The sequence below is a fragment of the Engystomops pustulosus genome, chromosome 4 (assembly GCF_040894005.1).
Source record: "Engystomops pustulosus chromosome 4, aEngPut4.maternal, whole genome shotgun sequence".
Taxonomy (NCBI): Eukaryota; Metazoa; Chordata; class Amphibia; order Anura; family Leptodactylidae; genus Engystomops; species Engystomops pustulosus.
The window spans coordinates 128,604,114-128,629,685 of NC_092414.1; the positions used below are offsets into that span (position 1 = coordinate 128,604,114).

The 25,572-nt window shown below is 40.4% G+C and overlaps 1 protein-coding gene across 4 annotated transcripts in view; it reads right to left on the reverse strand.

Annotated features, from left to right (window-relative positions):
* LOC140127115 (store-operated calcium entry regulator STIMATE-like) overlaps positions 1–25,572 on the reverse strand; it is a 63,398-nt gene that overhangs the window by 32,720 nt on the left and 5,106 nt on the right. The gene's annotated exons all lie outside the window — the stretch shown is intronic.

A 25,572-nucleotide genomic window follows, 5' to 3' on the forward strand; every position in this document is an offset into this window, starting at 1 on the left:
TCTAGATGTGGCTATATGCAAGGCCGTTTATATGGGGAACTGAAGAAAACGTTTTTTTAACCAAAAGAAAGGTGTCAGTTAATAGGGCTCTATGATAACCTGTGAAAAAATAGAGGCAGGTTCCCTTTAACCGGTTCACACTCTGCATCCCATATATCGGACGCTAAGCACAGTGACATAGCACTCAGCATCCGATATAAGAGACACAAAGCTAACACCGGCTCAGCTAGAGGTCGGAGTTTGGCTGGCATCAGAATACACTGGATGTCAGCTGTGGCCAATAGCTGACATCCAAGTGTAACATCCACAGTCGGAGTGGGAACCGATTGCGGTAAGTCGTTAGCCGTGGTCAGCGCGACGGCGGCATTTAACATGCCTGACAGGGATCTTTTCCCCACTGATGTATTGCAGATGATTGCTTGTTCATGTTCCATGGTGGAAATAATAACTAATTAAAAGTGAAAAAAAAAATGTTCTTAAATAAAAATAAATTCATAAAAATTCCCATAAGCCCCATCAACATATAAAAGAGAAATGTAACTCAAAAAAGGTCTAAATCATAACAAATCCCACATATATAGACCTGTAGATTTAAAATCATTATTAAACCTGCTTGATTAACATCATAGAAAAAACCCATTAAAAAACCCACCAAAAATTATAATTTTTACCTATTTCATCCCAAACACAATAATAATAATTGATCAAAAAAACATATGTACTCCATACTGTTGCAGCATGTCCAGCGAAAAACAAGCCATCAATCAGCTCCATAGGCAAAAAAGTAAAAATATGTTATGCCAGGGTTTTATTTGGCAAATTTAATAAACCGTAAGAAAAAAATATCTAAGTCTGGTATCCCCGTAATCATATAGAACCATAGAATAAAGATCACATAATTATTAGGCAAAATGATGAATACAAAAAAAAAAAAAAAATTAATATCCTGGTGCTCCTTCCCTTCTGCGCCTTGCTGTGCGCCCATAAAACAAGTAATGGCCACATATGGAGAATCTTTGTACTCGGGAGAAATTGCATAACAAATTTTAAGATCGGTTTTCTCTTTTTATCTTTTGAAAATGTGTAATTTTTTGGGCTAAATGAACCTATGACCGACAATATTTTCTAAATTTCACCTCCATTTTGATTCAATTACTTCTTTTAATGTTAAATATTTAAAATTTCATTAAAAACAGTATTTATCCCAAAATGGTCAATTCTGAAAATACGGAAAAGCGATATTTGCTATGTAAGCTGCGTGACATCAAAATAAATTATCCAGACATGTAAATGTAAAGCAGACGTATGGGAAATGTTATTCAACAACTTATATAGGTAAAACCATTCAGTCATTTTGAAAATGGCAATTGTTTCAAAAAATTAATCACTTTTTATCTTTTTTTATAAATAAACACAAAACTTATCAGACAAAATTACCACTAAAATGAAGTAAAACATGTGAGGAATCAAACAAAATCTTATAAATCGCTTTGATAAGTAATAATGTTCAAATGTTATAACCATATAAAGTGGCACATGTCAGAATACAAAAAATGGTGCTGAGCCTTAAGCTGTAAAATGGCTGCGTCCTTAAGGGGTTAAAGAACCTCTCTGGGGCAAGCGCTGTTTGTAAGTTCTGAAAAACTGCATGCAGCCTGCTCAGCAATCCCAGCCTAGCAATGTTTAACTGATAAGCAGGTACACTGCTCCACTAGAGACCAAGCAAAGTGCACGTCTTTCATTTATAAACACTGCAGTACATGTGCATGATTTCTGCCAAAGTTATTTGTTTTAGATGGTTTTATTGTACACCAAAGTGGTGTTTTATTCCAGTATAGTCAATAGCGATGGCGTGTTATGTTATCAGTCAATCTCTGTCCTCTTTGGTGATACTAGTTAAGAAGAATCCACTTGATAAGCATTTGTCTACCACAGGGACTCTCTTCACTCCTCACCAAACACAGCACCATACATTGCAGAGTGGCTGTGCTTAGTATTGCTGCTCAGTCCCTTTCAAGGCTGTGATCACTGGTATACTGCAACTACTTTGAGTGGCTGATCTGCTGGGGTGCCGGGTGACAAATGACTTTGTGATAAATTACAATGCTGACTGTGAGGCGCACCAGCATTTGGATCCATGCAATCACTTTTTCAGAGCCTTGCAGAAGGTCCTTTGATTTCAGATGTGTTTAGAGCCACTGCTTCTGTTCCAACCTTTTTATACCCCAGACTAACTGGGGTGCTGTGAGCGGCGAGTGTGTGCTGTGCTGTGAGCGGCGAGTGTGTGCTGTGCTGTGAGCGGCGAGTGTGTGCTGTGCTGTGAGCGGCGAGTGTGTGCTGTGCTGTGAGCGGCGAGTGTGTGCTGTGCTGTGAGCGGCGAGTGTGTGCTGTGCTGTGAGCGGCGAGTGTGTGCTGTGCTGTATTACCGAAATTTTCATACTCCTCCTTGGGTAAAAATACTCCTCAAAAATGGTTAGAGGAGTATTTTTACCCTTCTGGAAAAATGTTAGTGCGACCTCTGAACACAGGCAAATATTATAATGCATAGAAAATCTTCTTACATAAGAAATTCTATATGGTACTGTATCCATATACTGATCAATAATTGTGTGTACATATACAGCCCTCCAAGAGTCACCAAGTGGTGGGCAGAGAGTGTGTACACATGGTAATTAATCATTTAGATTCATTATTTGTAAGAAAAAAATTGGAGTGTATTGAATCTATAAATCTTTATATTATAGTTTCTGTAGATTCCATTTTTATTTTGGCATCATAAAATTAAAAATACTGGCAAGAGTGAAGACTAACTAGCTACCTGGGAAAGTCTTTCATATTTACTCATGTAACTTTATCTACGCGAAACTGGACCCCATGAAAAAGTGACCTAAAGAATTTAGTAATGTGTATAAGCCAGTGTATACATAACCTCAGCTGGATTGTTAACCTAGGATGGTATGTATTAGTTTTATTTCTAACTTTTCCTCATATTTAAAACTTAAACCATAACATAAAAGACTAACGTTTTTATTCAGCCACATATACATTTAAATACATATTCTTAAGTGAAACACATTTTTGTAGCTTTTTATATTTATATGGAATATATTTTTGCTTTACAGTGTAGACAAAGACATAGTCAGCAGAGTTCCAAAACAGAGTTAAGTAGGAGATTTAACGACCTAGCACTCCTTGACGTACTATAACTGCATAGAGCACTATAACTTAGCACTGTATGCGGTAATAGTATGTCATGGAGCAGATGTTGGTTTAGCTCCTTTGTGTTAACCCTTTAAATCCTGCGGTCAACAAGACTGCGGCAATTAACCCCTAGGCGCACCAGGACGTTATAGTACGTCCCCAGGGCTAGATGCTTAGCGCACGGGGACGTTCTATAACGTCCTGCTTCTGGCACCGGCTCACGAACGGAGCCGGTACCAGAAGCAGCGGCTGTCAGCTGTCTAGTACAGCTGACAGCCTGCGCTAACACCCGCGATCGGAGCCGGCTGCGATCGCGGGGGTAACCCCTTACACGCCGCGGTCAAACACGACCGCGGCGTGTGAGGGTGTTTGCGCTGTGGATCGGAGCCCCCGTGCCGCTTACCGGGGGATCCGATCCACTTCTGGGCAGCTGCGAGGACTGGCATGTGCCCCGGAGCTGCCTGGTCTCCATGGCAGTCAGACCCCTTCCGGGTCTGACTGTAAACTGTCTGAGCATGCGCAAGCTTGCTCAGACAGTTTACACTGCTCTACAATAAAATAGTATTGTAGAGCAGTGTATTGAACTTAAACCAGTGATCAGAGCATCACTGGTTCAAGTTCAAGTATGTATAAGTAAAAATATGCAAAAACACTTAACACTACACATTATAATAAATAAAAAATACATAAAAATATAAGCCCCTAAAATGCCACTTTCCCATAAAAACACTTAAAGTATAAAAAACACAAAAAACCCTGCATATTTGGTATTGCCGCATCCGTAACAATCTGTATAATAAAACAGAATCATTACTGGACCCGCACGGTACACGCCGTAGAAAAAAAACGCAAAAACGTTCCGAAAAAAGATAATTTTTAATTAATACCCTATAAAAAAAATGCTCTAAAAAGTAATTTAAAAAAATGTTATGCACTCCAAAATAAGCCCACTAAAAAGAACAACTCTTCTCGCAAAAATTAAGCCCCTAACCAGATTTGTCAGCCCGAAAAATAAAAAAGTTATGCATATGAAAAGATGGTGATGCTAAAATGAACAAGATTTTCTCCAAATTGGTTTTTATTCAGTACAATTGAATAAAATACACAAAACCCCCACATATTTGGTATCCCTGCGTCCGTAACAATCTGCATAATAAAACAATCGTTATTAGATCCGCAAAGTGAACCCCGTAAAAAACAAAACAAAAAAAAGCTCCAGAAAAAAGATCATTTTCAATTAATACCCTATAAAAATGCTCTAAAAAGGGATTTAAAAAATGTTATGCACTAAACAGATTTGTGAGGTGAAAAATAAAAAAGTTATGCATATGAAAGACGGTGATGCTAAAATTAACAACATTTTTGCCAAATTACTTTTTATGCAGTAAAAATGGGAAAAAAATAAAAAATCTATATAAATGAGGTCTTTTTGTAATCGTGGCCACCCATAGAATAAAAATAATATACTATTTTTATGGTATGGTAAACGGCCAAAAAAAAAAACCCATAAAAATCTTCCTGAAAAGTGATGATTTTCATTTCCTCCACCAACAAAGAGTTAATAAAATCGCACCAATTAGCCTATAGATTCCCCCAAATTACGTACCAGAAAAGTGCATCTCATGTGGCAAAAGAAATAAGCCCCTATAGGTCCACATTAAAAAAAAGAAAAAAATTATAGTCTGTACAATGTGACATAGCAAATCTGATCTGGATGGCGCCTCCTTCCCTTCTCTGCCCGGCCGTGTGCCCATACAGCAGGTTACCACCACATATAGAGTATCCGTGTACTCGGGAGAGATTGGGTAACAAACTTTGTGGAGCCTTTATTCATTTAATCCATTGTAAATGTTTAATTTTCCACCCAAAATGGGTGTATTGTGAAAAAATATTACAATTTGCAGACTGCACCTCCATTTTGTTTTAACCCCTATAAAACACATAAAGCGTTAACAAACTTCTTAAAAGTTGTTTTTCATACGTTGAGGTGTGTAGTTTCCACAATGGGGTAATTTACGAGTCTCACTATTATTTAGGCCTCTCAGTGTCAATTAGAAGTTGAGCAGGTCCATCTAAATACAGGTTTTGGCGATTTTACAAAAAATGTGAAAAATGGCACCCAAATTCTGAGCCTCATAACATTCTAGTAAAATATGTGGAATCTTAAAAAACCATGCCAACATAAAGCAGACATTTGGGAAATGTAAGTTATGAATTTATTTGGGTGGTGTGAATATCTGCATCAAAAGTAGAGAATTTAGAACGTTGAAAATAAAGAATTTTTCCACATTTTTGCCAAATTTTGTTTTTTTTCATAACTAAACACTAAAGATATCATCCAAGTTTTTAAACTAATTTGAAGTACAATGTGTCACGAGAAAACAATCTCAAAATCCCCTGGATATCTCATAGCGTTCCAAAACTATAACCACTTATAGTGACACAGGTCAGATTTGAAGAATGGGGCCGCGTCCTTAAGGCCAAAAGAGGCTGAGTCCCGTAGGGGTTAAATCCCTGCATGGAAATTCCTCCTTGATTGGCATACCCTGAAGCATTTTCAGGAGTCACCGATCATTGCTATGGCATAATCCATAGTAAATGCCTTTAAGGTCCGGTCATAGACAAGACCTTACAGACAGTGTGTCAGCCTACGTAATTAGCCAAAAATCAATATATAGACACCAAGCAAGGTTGCCATACACAGTTTTGGGGGCCAACGTTGCTCTCACCTTGAAAATATCAATCTTATACCAGCTTGTCAAGTGAGATAACTAAAATTCACTTTTTATTGGATATGCATTAAAAACCAACATCTAAATAATATCAAATAACAGTAAAATCATCCAGGGCATCCAGCCCAGATGGTCACAGTATCACTGGGATCAAACAATGTACACACCAAATCCTCAGATAGAAAGTCTCTTGATCTCTTACAGACACATAGATGTAGTAGAAAATATTTGCATCTTACCATACGTGCTGGTGTCTGTACAGAGGTACCTGGTGGGTTCCTGGGTCGGGAGTAAGTAAGTAAATAAGTTCTCTCCTGGCGAGGAATGGATGTGAGGAGAGGTGCCCCTACACTCTCCCCGTCGTCCCCGAGTTGACTACCGCCCTTACAAGGGCAGTACCATTAAGACTTGCCCTATGAAAAATCAACAATAACCCCGCAACCCCCACCCTAACGCGTTTCTTCACACATGGGATTCATCAGAGGGTCTACATCGGTGAAATGCGGACATTAAAATTAGATACAGTGGCCCCTGTTATGGGGTCACTAAGGGGTATCAAATGTGCAGAGTGGCTAATATAGTGATAAGTACTCTGCAGCGGGACCCAAGTGAAGTGGCCACACTCATGATCCCTAGCTGGTCTCTAGAGATGCCCTGGATGATTTTACTGTTAGTTTTTAATGCATATACAATAAAAATGTATGAATTTTAGTTATCTCACTTGACGAGCTGGTATAAAACAGTGTGTCAGCCTACATGATAGCACAGGCTGAAAATGCGAATGCCCCACAATACATGAGTATTGCAGGGTATTATAATGAACAAGCAATCAAATTACTGCTTGTTCATGTCCCGTAGTGAGACAAGTAGAAACAAATTTTTAAATAAATTAAAAATGCACCAAAGCCCCATATTCATATAAAAATCTTCATACAACATAAAAAAGGAGAAATCACCATACAACCCCCACATATATAGTATTGCCATGTCCTTAATAACCCATACAATAAACAATTGTTGTTCAACCCACATGATGAACGATGTAAAAAAATGTTTTTAAAAACCCACGTTTACCCTTCAATCGCTGCAGGCTAAGCGGCTTAGATCATTGCAGTGACAATCTGATACCATGACAGCCTCGGGCCATACAAAGACCTAGCTTTAAAAAAAAAAAAAAAAAAAAAAAAAACGGGTCTTTTCTGCTTGTGTGTTGCGGTTGCACTTTATCAAACACGTTAGAAAAATGTGCGCCTAAAGGGGCGTGGTAGTGCTTATTCATAGTATCCAACACATTTATGTTTAGCCAGAATTGTGTTGCACAGTGTAGAATCAAAGTACACCATGAAAAAAGATGCTTCTGTGTGCACACTTTCCCAAGGCAGCAACCGTTTGCTTCGCATAATTGAACGCCATGCACTACTATTGGATTATCTGGCGCAGATTGCACTAAGGCAGTTTGCACCAGTTTTCATATATTAAAATAAAATGCAATTATATATGGATTATACTGTATGCAGCAGTATCCCACTAAAAAAATACTGTGTTTACTGCAGCCATGACAAGTCGCAAGAACGTTTTTCATGGTCATGTGTCCTGCCGGTCTAATAGACACTATTGATACTCTTCTGCCCAAACAATTGCTTTCCCAAATATATTTATGAACTTCTAATTATTTGTAATGACTACCAAAACATTAATAGGTTAACTGGGCCTATTGCATGACTGCAACAGAAATATTACTATAGATAGTTCTTTATATGGAAGATTCTGGTCCTCTATAAGAAGTTTCCCAGTACCGTATATTCCCTGTGCAGCAGAAAGGGTCCAACACAGAATACAGGTAAAGATGTACCCACTCAATGTTTTTCAATAACAGCAGCAGCATATATACCCTCTAATGTGATTGGTACAAAACATACAAATCTCTTTCAAACTAGACATTGGCAAAGGTCAATTCTAAATAGAACCTTGGACTTTCAGTAAATAGAAAAGTGGATGTAATTAAAATTTAAATTGACAATTAGAGGGAACTTCTGATTTCATGTCCATAAAGTAAATGACTGTATAACAAACAGTTTCTATGTGTCTATGTATTAATGCATTACAGTTTACGCCCTCTGTTTGCTGTCAGTGTATATTTATTCAAGGATTATAGTCAATCTTTCATGTTTGTGCGTAGGGAGCAGGTTGGAGGATGACAGGAGGGGGAGATTGTCAAACAGTGACTGGATTGCAAGGTAGACTTCTTGATGGCGCCACTTTGCAGTGTGTATCTTATTTATGTGTATGTCTAAATTAGCTTTATTGTGATACTGTTTGCGCCAGTAGTGTAAGCATCGCAAATTACATTGAAGATTGCATCTAAGCAGACCAAAAACTAACAATACACAGAAGACACAACCAGACACACATGCAGTCTCAGTGCATATATGAAAATATTTCAAATGACTTCTTCTCATCATTGCTCAATATACCTGCACTGCCTAAAGAGAACCAGTCATCAGCAATGTTAATTTTAGCTGGTGGCTGGTTCCTATGCTATGCGGATTGTAAAAAGGTCTTTATCAGCAATCAGAATCATACCAGTAACATAAAAATTTATTTCACATTACCTGACTTCTTGCACCAGCTGTGTGTGGCGACAGAGGCTCTGGGAGGTCAATAGAAAATGGAACCTTGCACAGCAGAATACTGCACCAAGTAGAGGTAATAGTCGACACACTCAAAACGAGCAAATCAAGAATCAGAGAAAAAAGTAGTGTGTCACTGACATGATTTGATTCAAAAAACATAACTAATTTTATTAATATTCAACACGGAACACAAACATGCATATAAAATCAATTAAAACTGTACCAAAGTACATACAATTGTCTACCATGTTATGCACTATGGTCGGTGCAAAAACAAGACACCTCCTGAATGGGTGGTATCCACCCAAAACCACCCCTAAACAATGAAAAGACACATATAAAGTGCAAGTGCATCTGTCAAGCTGCCATGGAAGTAAGGGTTAAGTGAATTAATGCCTACAATGTAAACATGGTAAAAAGTTGATAAAGGTAATGGAGGCAAACCCTAGTACATATAACAAGTGACCTGGCAAACAAACCAGAGAAATAGCAGCATGCAGGCGGGGTGGTGGAATGATCAGGAGGTGGAGGGCTCCCCACGCGTTACGTGGAGACTTCCTCAGGGGTAAAGATGCCCCCTGTGTTGCTAGGCTCCCCTTATATACCCCCCCATATTGCACTCACCCTCAGCTGTAGGAACCAGATGTTTGAATCAGGCGCCATGTCCATCAGAGACCAGAAGTCTCCGGGTTAGTCACATGGCTCGCGTCACTGAAAACCGGAAGTGACGGGTGTCACATGATCGCAAGTGAGTATGAAAACCGGAAATGACGGGTGTCACATGATCGCAAGTGAGTATGAAAACCGGAAGTGACGGGTGTCACATGATCGCAAGAGAGTATGAAAACCGGAAGTGACAGGTGTCACATGATCACAAGTGAATATGAAAACCGGAAGTGACGGGTGTCACATGATCGCAAGTGAATATGAAAACCGGAAGTGACAGGTGTCACATGATCGCAAGTGAGTATGGTTGCTAGGTAACCAAGAGCTACTATGCAGCGCTTGGTTAGTCACATAGAAAAGAAGTGGCGCAACATAGAAGAAGACGCTTATTACATGAAATTCAATATTGTAAATAAAACTCATCTAAGTATAGTACTATTTATAAGAATGAGATAGTATATATAATTAATTTGTTGTTGTTTTTTTTTTACAGCAAATAAATAGGTGATTATGAAGTGTTGAAGTAAGGTATAGTAATAAGAAGGATTTATACTCCAAAAGTATGTTTATATAAATGGACAACAATTGCCTTAAAGATATAGTTATGTCCTAGGGACATACATAAAAAAGGGGGGTAAAGCACCCCAAAAATGAAACAATATAAATATAACAATATAACAACAATTTAAATATTGACATATAAAAAGCAGTTAAGGGAAATAACCAGACGCTACTATGTGGCGCCAGATTATTCACATAAGACGAACGGCGAAACATCAAAACAAAACAGGATGTGTAGTCGATCGATAACATCCACACTGGGAATAGCAAGTTTGTAAAACAATTGTAATAGATTGAGAAAGAGTAAAGTAAAAAGTCCTGGGGTATACGAGTCATAAGTCCATAATCAAGAAGGGGTGTGTAAAGATAACAGTAGTCCATATGGATCAGGGACCTCTTTATCGTCCTCCTCAAGATAAACTTGGAGTGGAACATCGAATCCTAATAGCTCATTCTCTTCATATGGAGGAACAGGGGCCAGGTGATTCTGAGGAGACAGCTTCCAAATGGTGGATCCTTCTTTTTATTATTAGAAAGGGAGAGAGGCTTTGTCTTTAACTACCAGGTACATCGAGAAGGTTAGTTGCATGGTGATGATTATTACTGAGTTCAAAAAACGTGGACAATGATTAGTTAAGTGTACAACGAATAAGTGGGGTGGATGTGAAAGAAGGAGAAGTGACTGTGAGTTAAAAGGGGGCTATAAGAGTCCCATACTACAGGGGGTGAATAACCCAAAGGAAATATCTGTGAGGCTCTGGGAGGGTCATTGCGCAGGCAGGGGAGGGAGTGGAATGGGGTGGAGTAGGAGAAGAATGTATGAGGAGACAGACACAAGCCACAATGGCTACGGAGATTCTTGGATTTGAGCTTTAATAGGAATATTTTTCTGTTATTTTTCCATTACCCACTACCCCAATACCAGTCAGACACTTTATGGTGATAAAATATAGATGCGTTTTTGATATTGCTCACCCTACTCATTCGACCACGGCTGCACGACACGGATTCCGCACGGACCTCTGCGTGAAGAAATACTTGAGAAGAAAATAATCCAGCGTGCTGCATCCAGGTGAAAACAAAAATCTTGATAGCTTTATTATGGACTCGTAGTCCGGATAAAAATTGGATAATAAAATTACAGAGACTACCGCCGTAGTCACAGCACAGCGACAATGCAGATGGTATGGGTTAGCCTACTCCGGCCAACGCGTTTCCAGTGTCATCCGACACTCTTAGTCATGGCAAAGGCTTTGAACGCTGGGTGAATGTTAAATGTGAAAATGACCGGAAGCAGAGAACCACTTCAGGCAAAATGGAAAAAGCGGGATAGACTCACGCAGCGTTCAAAGACATGGAGTAATGGAATCTAAATGTCCAGTTGTGAACATAGACAGATTGGTGATAAACAGGTAAGCACGTTTAAGACAATAAAAAAAGCATATATAACACATCACTTTAACATTTCAATGCTGAATTAGCGTAGTGGTTAGTTGTGTCATTGCAGCGATGGTCATGTAAGAAAACGATTTGCTTACATTATTTTGATATGGTATAATGTCACGATAAGAAATTCAAATCTTGAATCTGTCATAATGGATAAAAACAATTTTAAAAAGGAAAGGATTCATTGACTGATGTTGCAATGTTAATAATCACGAAGATACCCGTGTGGAATGATGGATAGCTATTCATGTTTTGTCATGTACAATATAGCTATTGTTTGTATTTACTGCCTGGTAATGTTATGATGGAGGATATCACTGTATACCTGATGAGAAGCATGAAGGAAATGATGGGACTAAATTGATTAGTCCCTATAATGAAACATGAATTCGTTTCTGTAGTTAAGGCCAGACGGAAATCTGGAATTCAGGTGGAAGATCCAATACGCTTCGCGATCCACGAGGCGTTTTTGGATGCTGCCTCCTCTTTTGTTTGAATAAATTTTCTCAATGGCATAGCCAGAGTTGGTTTCAGCTCTTCGGAAGCAGAACAATCCGATACAAACCCTGAAACTTCTGACACGGAAAGATACGAACATATGCCCAAACAGTTAACATATTACCATAATAATAAGACTTCTACCACACAGGCAAAAAACGCAAAAGGAGAGGTGGCAGAAAGCACAAGAAAAAAACCAATACAACAAGATCGAAAAACGAGGAGTCAACCCAAATAGACACTCTAGAGGTACATTCAAACAATATAGATGTCTTAAACCTCTCTAAAGTGGAACTTAATGAAGATCAAATAAGTTTGCTTAAACTTGGCTTCAATTTTGTCCCCGAGAAAACTTTTGATCTCTTCACGACATTATTGGACATTAACAAATTCATCAGAAATCTTACAATCAGAAAACATTTTTTCAGCCAAGAATCGCAATCTATCGATATGACATCCTCACATACTGACATCAACATATTTCAAGGATTTAATTTTATGGAACAAAAAACATTAATCGATCTTGTTGATCTCGATGACCAAACGGCAGACAAAGAAGAGATTGGTACATCATCCCTTGCGACAAAAAATCCAACATTCTATCCGAAACAAGCTAGGGTACCAACCATGGACGCTTTTCAAGAAGCCGTGGAAAAAGATTTAAAAAAAATTATTTGACATCTCCAAAAAAGGAAAACCAGCTAATTTCAACCACAACCAACATAAAGCTCTGAACGAATTGAAAAATAACCATGAACTTACCGTCAAAATGGCGGACAAAGGTGGTTGTATTGTAGTCATGGACACTTGTTCTTACATCCAATGGACACAAGAACTTCTTACCGACACAGAGACTTACAGGGTTTTACCCACCAATCCTACTAATAAATTTCAACAGATTTTTCTTAACATCATTACTGATGGTTATGCCCAGGGGATATTTAGCAAAAAACAATTTGATTATATTAATGTTAATGAACCACAGGTACCGTTCCTACATGCATTACCGAAAGTACATAAGGGCCAACACCCGCCACCTATGCGCCCCATAGTATCTGGCATCGGTTCCCTTACTGAACATCTCAGCGAATGGCTCGACTCCCTATTGCAACCTCTAGCAACTAGAACCCCCGGTTATCTTAAAGACACCGGAGATGTTCTAAGAGCCTTACAAACTGTCACATGGGATGATTCTTACAGCTGGCTAAGCTGTGATGTGATCTCCCTGTACACATGTATACCTCACAATGTTGCATTATCAGCAATAGAATATCACATGAACAAATACAGCACATACAGTGACAATTTAAAGAATTTCATCAAAGAAACATTATGGTACTTGTTAAAACATAATTTTTTTCTTTTTAACGATGTGTTTTATTTACAACTTAAAGGAGTCCCTATGGGAGCCAAATATTCCCCTTCCCTCGCCAACCTTGTCATGGCGTGGTGGGAAGAAATCCATCTCTACAGTGACACCAATCCATTCATGCAGTCGATTCTTTGGTATGGCAGATACATCGACGACCTGCTTTTTATTTGGTCGGGCGATGTGTCTGCCATACCTAATTTCATCGACTGCATGAATACTAATGCCTTCAATCTGCGTTTCACCCATCACATTAGTAACACACAAGTAACGTTTCTGGATTTAAACATTTTTGTGTACAACCAACAAATTCATACTAACACTCATCGCAAAGACATCTCAGGAAATACCATTTTACATGCTCACAGCTCACACCCCAAACATACCATTACGTCAATCCCGGTTGGAGAACTCACAAGAGCCAAAAGAAATTGCAGTAAGACATCGGACTACTATCATGAAGTCACCAATATCAAAAACAGATTGAAACACAGAGGTTATTCCCAGTGGCAATTACAAAGAGCAGAAAGAATAGTGTCTTGTAAAGACAGAAATTCACTTTTGAAAACCTCCATCTCAAAAAAGAAACGAAATGTCAGGAACAAACCCACAGTGGTGATTCGATACAGCCCTCAATTTAATACAATTAAACACATCATTCAGAAAAACTTACCCATATTAACGCAAGATGAAACACTGGCGCAAATTCTGTCAGAGGGCTGCAGTGTAGTGTCTCGTCGGGCCACCACAATAGGCAACATCATCTCACCCAGTTTTCCCATTCGAGATAACAAGAGACAAAACTGGTTGAGGCACAAAGGTTTTTACAACTGCGGCTCACATCCCTGCAAAACTTGCAAATATGTTTCACCTACCAAAAACTTCTTCAACCATGACAATACACAAGAACATCCTATTACATCATACATCAATTGCAATAGCGACAATGTTATATATATCATAGAATGCACACAATGTAATAAAAAATATGTGGGGGCCACTAAAAGAAAGTTCAAGGTTAGATTCCTGGAACACCTGGGAGACATCAATAGGAAAACAGCTCCCTTCGAACACAAAAAGGCAATATCAGGAGCATCCAGGCATTTCATGGATATCCATGGGGGCAAAACTGATTCTCTGAGAGGCTATGCCATTGAGAAAATTTATTCAAACAAAAGAGGAGGCAGCATCCAAAAACGCCTCGTGGATCGCGAAGCGTATTGGATCTTCCACCTGAATTCCAGATTTCCGTCTGGCCTTAACTACAGAAACGAATTCATGTTTCATTATAGGGACTAATCAATTTAGTCCCATCATTTCCTTCATGCTTCTCATCAGGTATACAGTGATATCCTCCATCATAACATTACCAGGCAGTAAATACAAACAATAGCTATATTGTACATGACAAAACATGAATAGCTATCCATCATTCCACACGGGTATCTTCGTGATTATTAACATTGCAACATCAGTCAATGAATCCTTTCCTTTTTAAAATTGTTTTTATCCATTATGACAGATTCAAGATTTGAATTTCTTATCGTGACATTATACCATATCAAAATAATGTAAGCAAATCGTTTTCTTACATGACCATCGCTGCAATGACACAACTAACCACTACGCTAATTCAGCATTGAAATGTTAAAGTGATGTGTTATATATGCTTTTTTTATTGTCTTAAACGTGCTTACCTGTTTATCACCAATCTGTCTATGTTCACAACTGGACATTTAGATTCCATTACTCCATGTCTTTGAACGCTGCGTGAGTCTATCCCGCTTTTTCCATTTTGCCTGAAGTGGTTCTCTGCTTCCGGTCATTTTCACATTTAACATTCACCCAGCGTTCAAAGCCTTTGCCATGACTAAGAGTGTCGGATGACACTGGAAACGCGTTGGCCGGAGTAGGCTAACCCATACCATCTGCATTGTCGCTGTGCTGTGACTACGGCGGTAGTCTCTGTAATTTTATTATCCAATTTTTATCCGGACTACGAGTCCATAATAAAGCTATCAAGATTTTTGTTTTCACCTGGATGCAGCACGCTGGATTATTTTCTTCTCAAGTACTTTATGGTGATGGTGCTGTCACTACACTACTGATATATACAAAGTCTGTTGGAAGAATAGGCACATGGTAATAAAAAACAGGAATTGGCATGTATCTTTGCCATGTGTAAATAAATATATATGTATTAAATAGAACACTATATAGGAAAAACTTAATATATTAGTCCAATACAGGGCCTGGCGCCAGCACTGGGCTTACCTGGGCAAGTGCCGGGGCCTAGAGCTGCTGGGGGGCCCACATAAGGCTGAACATAAGGATTCCATGGCAGTGAAGGGAGCTTTATATAAAATACCCATGAAGGGTATAATAAACTAGGAAATATTCTAGGAAACAGGAGACTGTTTTAGCTTCTGAATTTTTAATGTCGCCACGTGAGTTCACTGCAACAGAGCCCACTGATACTGTGTCGCCCTTGGGCCAATTGAAACCTGGAGCCGACCCCAGTCAAATAGAACAACGACAGCTCCTAACAATTCTTAGCTAGTTGAATTCCAGCATAAAAACTGCCCGAACAACAGAGACACCTAGTGGTTCAGACAGATCTGTGTAGCAATAGGTAATACAAAATACTCAAAGTGGTTTACTCGATTTTGTATGTCAAATCTATTAACCCATATGTTTAATTGAAGGACAGCAATAAATGCAGTCATGCACATAATAAAGATACAAGGGGGAATGTACACACACACACTCTGTCCTGCAGGATACATCTACAAGCCTAAGCCTCTTGATGTAACTTTACAACTTTTCACACAGGTCAAACCTGCTATGTCTGCAGGTTTTTAAAAACTATGCAGGCACGGGGCAGGAAAGCCAACTCAGTTGGTGGCCATGCCCTTTCACCACCAAACCCACATAGTGTGGAGTTGGCGAAGTCACATAATAAAATTGTAAATTATTGCGGAGCAGAGAAAACTGGCGTAGAATCAGTGATAAATTCTCCCCATTAAATTCTAGAAATACTGCTAGTGGCACAATACAGGTTAACAGTATCACATCAAACAGCAGCTAAAAGGTGTCCACTCACATATACCAACAATATATTTGAAAGTACAAAAAAAAAAATTGAGCGAGTTCCCATCAAATACAGAGTTTATTGTATCAAAATTTTTTAATTGACACAAATTGTCATTCATATATTGTTGTACAGAAGTGATACACTGTTCTGATGGGGAGAATGGCTTGATTTCATGAGGTCAGTCCCAAGCAAAATCTAGCCTTGAATAAAAAAAAAGTGAATTAGTCTCACCGGTAATTCTGTTTCCATAAGTCCACCATGACGGCACCTGGAGGTTGCACCTTGACCTTTGGTAGGGACAGGAAGTTGCGAAAGATATAAGGCCCCTCCTCTGCCGCTGTTCCCCAGTGTCTTCCAAATAACCACCGGGGTTCCAGTAGAGAGCTAGAAGATATTAGCCAGACATCATTAATAACACAGGGCAGGGTAAATATAGCCGTCATGGTGGACTTATGGAAACAGAATTACCGGTGAGACTAATTCACTTTTTCCATTACGCCCCCCATGACGGCACCTGGAGACTTACCAGATAAATAGATTAGGGAGGGACCACAGCCTGGAGAACTTTCCGTCCAAAACTCAAATCATGGCTAGAAGGTAGATCCAGGCGGTAATGTTTTGGGAATGTCGATGTACTTGACCACGTAGCTGCCTTGCAGATCTGGGAGATGGATGCTCCCCGTTTCTCTGCCCAGGAAGTAGCCATAGCTCTGGTAGAGTGGGCTGTTATGTTTTTTGAGAGACTCACATCTTGTAGCTGGTAGGATTTAGAGATGGTTTGTTTTATCCACCTAGCAATGGTGGAACTTGATGATTTCTCTCCTTTATTTTTTCCCCCAAACTGAATAAAGAGGTTTCTGCACTTTCTGAAAGATTTGGTTCTGTCTAGATAGATTATGACAGCTCTTCTGACATCAAGGGTATGCCAGAGTGCTTCCTTCTCATTCTTTGGGTTGTTACAGAAAGATGGTAAAACGATTTCCTGACTTCTATGGAAGTCTGAGACTACTTTTGGGAGGAAAGACGTATCTAATTTTAGTACTATCTTGTCTTCCGAGATGATCAGGAAGGGTTCCTTGGAGGATAGGGCCTGCAGTTCTCCAATTCTCCTGGCGGATGTTATGGCCACAAGGAAGGAGGTTTTGAGAGATAGGTCTTTCAGGCTGCATTCCGAGAGTGGTTCGAACGGAGGCTTCATAAGGGAGTCTAGGACTAGTGATAAGTTCCATTTTGGTATCTCTGATCGGATTGTAGGTCGCAGTCTTAAGACTGCTTTCATGAACATCTTCACCCACTTGTGCTCTGCTAATGGGAAGTCAAAACAGGCGCTTAAGGCCGAAATTTGGACCTTAAGGGTGTTAGGTCTTAATCCTTTAGAAAACCCATCCTGTAAAAAATCCAGAATTTTAATGATATCCGGTTTGCCCGGAATCGGGGAAAGGTCCCCGCACCAGGATATATACTTTTTCCAGATCTTGTAGTATATTTTGTTGGTGATTGGTTTCCTGCTTGCTATTAGGGTCTGTATGACCTGGTGAGAAATTCCCTTAGCTAGGAGCAATTCCCTTTCAGGAGCCAGGCCGCTAGGTTCAGAAACTTCGGGTCTGGGTAAAGAAGAGGGCCCTGGTGTAGCAGGTCCCTTCTGTAGGGAAGGAAGATGGGTCCTGAGATTGCTAGTTTCAAGAGAAGTGGGAACCAAGGTTTCTTCGGCCAGAATGGTGCTACTAGGATCACTGTTGTCCGACTCGATAGAATTTTTTGTAAGGTTCTGGAGATTAGGGGAAATGGAGGAAAAGCATATGCTAGATTTGTCCCCCATGATTGGCTTAGGGCATCCAGTCCCATAGGGTTGTCCTTGGGTGAGATGGAAAAAAATACCTCTGTTTGAGTATTCTTTTTTGAGGCAAACAGATCTACCAATGGAGAGCCCCATTTCTGGGTTAGAGAAAGAAAAACTTCCCTGTTCAGGGACCATTCGTGTGGGTCCATCTTTTCTCTGCTCAAGAAGTCCGCTGACTGATTCTCTGACCCTTTTAGGAATACCGCTGTTAAGGAATCTAGGTGATTTTCTGCCCAGGAGAAGATCTTCTTGGTGACCTCCATCAGGTCCGAGGATCTTGTGCCCCCTTGACGACGTAGATAGGCCACAGTGGTCACATTGTCTGAGAGGATCCTGATATTCTTTACCTGGGTTTTGGGAAGCCTTTTTAGTGTTTCCCATACTGCCGATAATTCCCTTAGGTTTGAGGATTGTCTTCTCATCCAAGGGGACCATGACCCCTGAAGGTAACGGTCTGGAAGAACAGCTCCCCATCCTGAGGAACTGGCGTCTGTTTGGATGATCAGGACTGGAGTTGGATTCCATGGTATTCCCTTTTCTAGATGCTGTTGGTATTTCCACCAGTTTAGAGAATTTTTGACTTCCAGGGGAATGACCTTCTTGAAGTCTAAATGATCCAGGTTCTTGTCCCAAATTTTTAGTGTCCACGCCTGTAGTGTTCTTACATGGAACTGGCTCCATGATACACAGTTTATGCAAGCTGTTAAGTGACCTAGCAGTCTCATGGCTGAACGGACGCTGCATGATTTTTTCCTCTGGAATTTGTCTATGAAGGAGGTAAGGGATTCTCTCTTGTCTTGTGGAAGAAAAGAAGTTTGGCGTCTGGAATCTAACATTACTCCTAAAAATCTTGTCTCCCTCTGGGGGTCTAGATGGGACTTTTGGAAATTTATAATCCAGCCCAGATTCTGCAGGGTTCGTATCGTCCGATCTCTGTGATTGAGAAGAGTCGGGGTCGAGTCTGCCACTATGAGGAGGTCGTCCAGATATGGAATAATTGAGATTCCTTCTTTCCTCAAAAATGCCGTCACTTCTGCCATGACCTTTGTGAAGGTCCTGGGGGCTGATGAAATTCCGAAGGGCAGGGCTCTGAATTGGAAGTGGCAGACCTTCCCTTGAGGTGATTCCACTGCGAATCTTAGGAATTTCTGATGATTCTTGTGTATGGGGACATGATAGTAGGCGTCCTTTAGGTCGATAGTGCACATTTGTGCGCCTGGAGGAATTAGTGGGGTGGCTGTCCTTACTGATTCCATCTTGAAATATTTGTATTTTATGTTCTTGTTTAGCCGCCTGAGGTTTATAATAAGTCGAAGGGTCCCATTTGGCTTTTTCACAAGAAATAAGGGGGAGTAGAAGCCCTTCTTTTCTTCTTCTTTGGGAACTGTAACAATTACCTTCATTGTTAACAATTCTTGAAGATTCTTCCATAGCTGTATTGTCATTCTCCGAGATGTTAGGTTGGAGACAAGAAATTTTTGTTGTGGAGGGGAGCTGAATTCTATCTGGTAACCTGATTTGATGATACTCAGGATCCACTTGTTTGATGTGATCGTTTCCCATCTGTGGAAAAAGAAAAGAAGACGCCCCCCTACCTGGTAGTCACTGTTTTTTTGATTGATGTGGAAGGTTGGAGAATAGATATCCTCGGCCTCTTCCACCTTTGTTGAAGGACCAGCGGCCCTGTTTTCCTCTGCCTCTGGAGTCTTTAGAATCCTTGGGATTCCGAAAGGAATAGTTTTTCTGGGGTTTCTTAATTTCCGGAAAACCTTTCTTTTTATCAGAGGCTTTTTCCAGAAGAGTATCCAGTTCAGCGCCGAACATGAAGTCTCCTGTGAATGGGATGTTGCAGAGCTTTGTCTTGGATTTTACATCCCCTCCCCACTGTCTAAGCCAAATAGCCCTACGGACTGAATTAGATAGAGCCCCTTCTTTTGCTGACAGTCTGATGTTTTCAGCTGAAGCATCAGCAAGAAAGCCTGTCGCTGAACGCAGCAGCGGTATTGTTTGTAGAAGGAGATCCTTGTCCGCATCTGTTTTAAGGTGGTCTTCCAATTCTCCTAACCAAAAGAACAGAGTTCTTGCTACCGAGGTAGCAGCTATGTTAGACTTGAGGCCGAGCATGGAAGATTCCCAAACTCTACGGAGTAGGGCATCAGCCTTTCTGTCCATGGGGTCTCTTAGTTGGGAAGAGTCCTCAAATGGCAGGTCCGTTTTTTTCACCACCTTAGACACTTGGATGTCTACCTTGGGGGGGCTGTCCCAGGTTTCTGTCTCTTTGGGGTCAAAGAGTAACCTGTTCCTGAACTCTTTAGTGATGTTTGCCCGCCCCTCAGGATTCTTCCATTCCTCCTGGACAATATCTTTTAGGGTCTGATTTATGGGGAAAACCCTTTTCCTTTTGGATTTTAACCCTCCAAACAATTCGTCTTGGATGGATTTTGGCTCTACCACCTCTTCTACGTTAAGCGTATTACGTACAGCTTTAAGGAGGTTATCCAGTTCCTCATTAGAAAAAAGGTATTTTGAGGTTCCTTTATCCTCGGACACCGAGGAGACATCATCAAGCGAGTCCTTCCAAGAATAGGTAGGAGCCGCAGAGTATTTATCATAGTCCGAATCAGTGTCCTGGGATCTAAGTTTTTTAGGAGCTGGCTCTTGATATAAATCCGGATCCTGGACCAGTTCAGGTTCGGGATTTGGCTCAGGGCCCAGTCCCGGTATCGGTCGGTTTAAATTGGTAAACATCATAAGAGAGGATTGGAATTCCTCCCGCATGGCCGCTTTAAGCTCATTTAACATTGATTCCTTTTCCTGTTGTAGGGCCCTGGCTAGGCATTCAGAGCATAGTGATTTTGGATACAAATCTGATAATCTTATGTTACAGGAAAGACATCTTTTTGATTTAGTAACACATTTCCCTTTTTTGGGGTCCTTGTCTTTCTTCTCCTTGTCCTTAGGTCTAGAAGAGTCGTCCTAGGACAAGGAGACAGACTATATTAGAATCTAAACAATAATGCACACCAAATTTTTATCCCTTTTAAGTAAAGTTTTTTGGTTGTACTCACGGTACCCGGGACAATGGGGGAAGAACCAAGGTCGTCCGCCATAGTAAAGGATATTTTCCACAGCTTCAGTAGTGAACTCGTTGGTGGTATAGAGGCTGACACAAAGCAGGAAGCACTTTTAAACTTCCCGCCACCTTCTAAGCCAATCAGATGGCTTCTTTAAGAGTCACGTGACCCAACCCGGAAGTCGGGCGCACTGCGCATGCGCGAATCGGCCGGCGATACACGGCCGTCGCGCAGTACGCACCGGCGTACAGGAGGCAGTAGCTGTGGGAGGTAGCGCCCGGAAGCCGGGGGGCACCTCATCCAGGGTCCGGAGACCCATGCTCCCCTCGGCTTCAGCTCCAGGCCGCAGGAGGAGGGGAGCCAGGACACGTCCCGCAAGACGTCCAGCCAGGAAGGGAGGTACAGCCCCCGCTCGCGGCCCGTCCTGGGGGGGTTTCTAATTTCATCCCTCCCCCCCCCCCCAAGGGGAGAGACGAGGTCTCGCAACCCTGACCCTTGGTAGGGACAGGAATACACTGGGGAACAGCGGCAGAGGAGGGGCCTTATATCTTTCGCAACTTCCTGTCCCTACCAAAGGTCAAGGTGCAACCTCCAGGTGCCGTCATGGGGGACGTAATGGAAAATACCACATTAAGTACAGGCTCAGATTTTGTAACATTCTTTTAAGACGGAATACAGAGGGGCTCTGGTAAATGACCCCCATTGTGCCTGGATCCATGATCAAGTGTCCCTGGTTTATTATAATTGATTTTGATCGTAGATTTCCTTTAAACTGACACCAAATTGAATGCCTCCTATACTCTATTCTATACTATATTTCATTCTAAAAATCAACATGTGAATACATAAAATATATAAATATAGTTATAAAAAGTCCCAACAAATTGCTCATAACTAACAATAATGTTTCCCAATAATGTTGCTGGATATCCAACAGTACAGTTTAAAAAGAATCCATCATATTTTATTACACATAGACAATAGCACCACACTGAACACCTCAATATTAAAAAGGGGTGTGAAAGAAAGTTTTTAAATTTTAATCCCCTAGTCATGGTTACACATTGAAGATCATGTTTAACCCCTTAATTTACAATTATACTCAGGTTTATTGCTGTTTTAGCTCCCATCACTCTCCAAGCAGATACTTTATGATTCCTCTGTGCTATGAGATGCTGTGTGCTAACAATGTGCTTAGATTATCATGATACAGGGTTTATCTATACTTTTATTTAGCTTCTGAACATTCTACTAGTATCTGGCATATAAAAAGAAAGAAGAGACCGATCAAAGACTAAACATGACAAGATCCAAGAGATGGATATAAGACACACCACAACACACACAATACGGAGCATCATTTTGTCTTGTTTTACGTACATAACATCAAAGTTGAATAAGCCTGTAGTGCAGTGGTGGAGAACTTATGGCACTTGTGCCAGAGGTGGCACTCAGAGCCCTCTCAGTGGGCACTCAGGCCATCACCCCAGGACAGAGTTCACCAAACAGGACAAAATCCATCAAATCTTCCTGCTGTCCCAGGCAACTTGGAGAGAAGCTATGATGAAAGTCTGAATTTGCCCTCCTTCTTTCAACTGTATTAGTGGCCTCAGGCGGCCAATACAATTGAAAGAAGTGGAAGAACAGGTTACCAGTAAGTTACTGCTTAAAATGCCACGTTGGCACTTAACAGTAAATAAATGGATTTTGGTTGTAGTTCGCGCACTCTGTCTCTAAAAGGTTCGCCATCACTGCTGTAGTGTATTTTTCCACTTTGATTTTGTGGGCAACTCAAAATACAGGCCTCCATTGGGTAATAGATTTGATTCCCATTAATGATTTTTCTGGGATTGTGTCAGCACATTCATCTTTCTACAGAACAAAGTTTCCATGAGAATATTTAATGCATTCAGATATTTATGTCATTTGAGTGTTCCCTTTATATTAAATATAAATGTGTTAAGGCAGTGCACAATACATTTTGAAGTCAATGAACAATTGATAAGTCACTGAGCACTGGTCTTCTTTGTCTCTGTACATTTGTGTTCAAATATGAACAGTTCTTAATTTTTTTTTAGAAAACTAGGCCTGTCTTAATGATAAAAGATCAGAAATAGTCAATACATTTTTGTAGATTCTTCACTCTGGTTTCTTGTTCCAGTTCAGAAGTCATGCTTAACACATTACACAGATGTAATAAGAATTAATGTTTATTTCTTTCAACAATTTTCATGATATAATAGAGCTTCAAATTCATTTAAAGTTAGCTCTGGTTATTTCTGACCTTAAATAACCAGTAATGTTTGTTAGCCATGACTCTGCATAAGTAGTTATACTGTCTGCAGCCATAGTGGCTTAAAAAGCTGTAGTGAGAACTGTTTCTTCTATTACAAGGCAGGAGGCTCTAACATTTTTACCTGACACTTTATTAAGCTTTATAAGTTTTGACATAGTCTACAGCCCCTTTTTGACAGGGTAACCCCAAGGAGAAAAGATGACAGGTCTTGGTGACTAAAATATTAAACTTAATCGCAAATGGCGTGATGTCTATTGCAAGTTTTAGAAGTGCAGTTATTCCTGGGGACTATGCCAGTCCCTTAATTACATTCACCCTCCTGGAGTGTTGTGCTCCAGGATACAAGTCACATGTATGTGACCAGTCAGGGGCTGGGACACTTCTAAGAAGGTGGCCATGCACTTCTGAATACGCTTTTATAATTTAACCTGTTACACTGATTCATTTTGGAAGAAAACACATGATATTTTGGTAGCCTGACATAATGAGGCCATTCAGACACAAGCAAATACATTTAAAGGAAATGATAAGATGCTAAGCAGAACATAACACAAGGGAAGTGTGACATAACGCCTGGTCATCAAGTCACACATTTAAACTATTATACAAAGCAAAAATCAATAAGACGAGGATAACGGGAGAAGTTCTTTCTGTTTAATAGTTTTAATTTTCTGGATGCTACATGTTGCAGGATCCCAAGGTCCCTCCCCCCCCCCCCCAAGTATAATAGAGACTTAAATACTTATTGCCCCTGGTGCACCCAGTCATGGTAAATTTGTCACACCCTGAAATCCTCAACTTGCAGCCGTAGCCCTATGCAGCTGCCTCCCACACAGGAACCACTCCCTGTGCTCATGCAGTCCCTGTATAAAACCTGAGTGATGAGAGTCCCAATAAACATTAAATATGAAGAACACCTAACCTGTGTTGTGCACCGTAAACAATCCCCCTATTATTATCCACATTACCAGTTATCAGGAACAACGACCGTTTCCAGATTTCCTTTACCGGTGGCAGAACCCACACATCAAACCCCTGACGATAGTTGTGTCTTTAATTGCACACCTAAGATGATAAGCATCCATTTAGCGTCAACAACTTTCCACAGATTTCCCAACAAAAGATACTAACCTATGAGCACTTGTCTCTTTCTCTATACATTGCCATTTTTGATCCAAATTCATGATGATATACATATACACACACACACACACACACAAACACGTCAAAAAATTTTGCAGATGGAGCCAAAAACTATGTTTATAGAGGACCGGTCACCCTTAAAAACGGCACTAGCTGCTGCTTACTAAAGTATTACGGTACTACGTGTTCATGAGGGGAAGTCCGCGGCGGTTCCTCTTCTCCGGACCGCCCCGCACACTCCATAGGCTGGCAGTGACTGCCGCCCTTCATGCAGCAGTCACAGCCCCTAATCCTGGCCACTCATGAATACGCCGGACCGCTTTGAGAGCAGTCTGGCGTTTCTAGTGTACATCGTGGCAGTGTCTGCTAGTGCTATCGGAGGTTTCAGATAACGCTAGCAGTGTAACACTGCTGAGACTTTTGTAGCACTAGGAGCCGCTTACTTTAGTTTTTAAGGGTGACAGGTCCTATGGATATGGTAACAGAAGGCAAACTTCCATGCATACAAATAAATGGATTGTGATCGGAAAGGGCATCTGTTTACCATCCTTACTAGGTGCCGTTATTCCATTCATAACAGGACGGACTAAAGGACACCTCTAGCGGTGGTGTGAACGTAGCCATACATGATCCTTAGCTTTATATCCAACACAAACACATGTAACAGCAAAGGAATTAAATATTTACACTTTGTAATCGATGAGACAGAGTTATATGTTACGTGTCCAAACATCCTCAGCCGCAAAAACCCAATCAAATTTTGAGTTCTCAATACTACAAATATAATAACAATTTTGCTTCTACTGAATATTACTTTGTTTATAATTACAAAAATAATTATGAATACAGCATAGATTAATGATACCTATTTAATTGAATATGATACACAGAGGAATTGTCTGAATTCGATGTTGATTTGAATCATAAAGCACGACCTTCCACCATACCTCAATGACTGAATTATAAGAGTGGAGGTGAAAAAACCTAACGGGAGGGGGGTTCTGAACTTTGTTACTGAA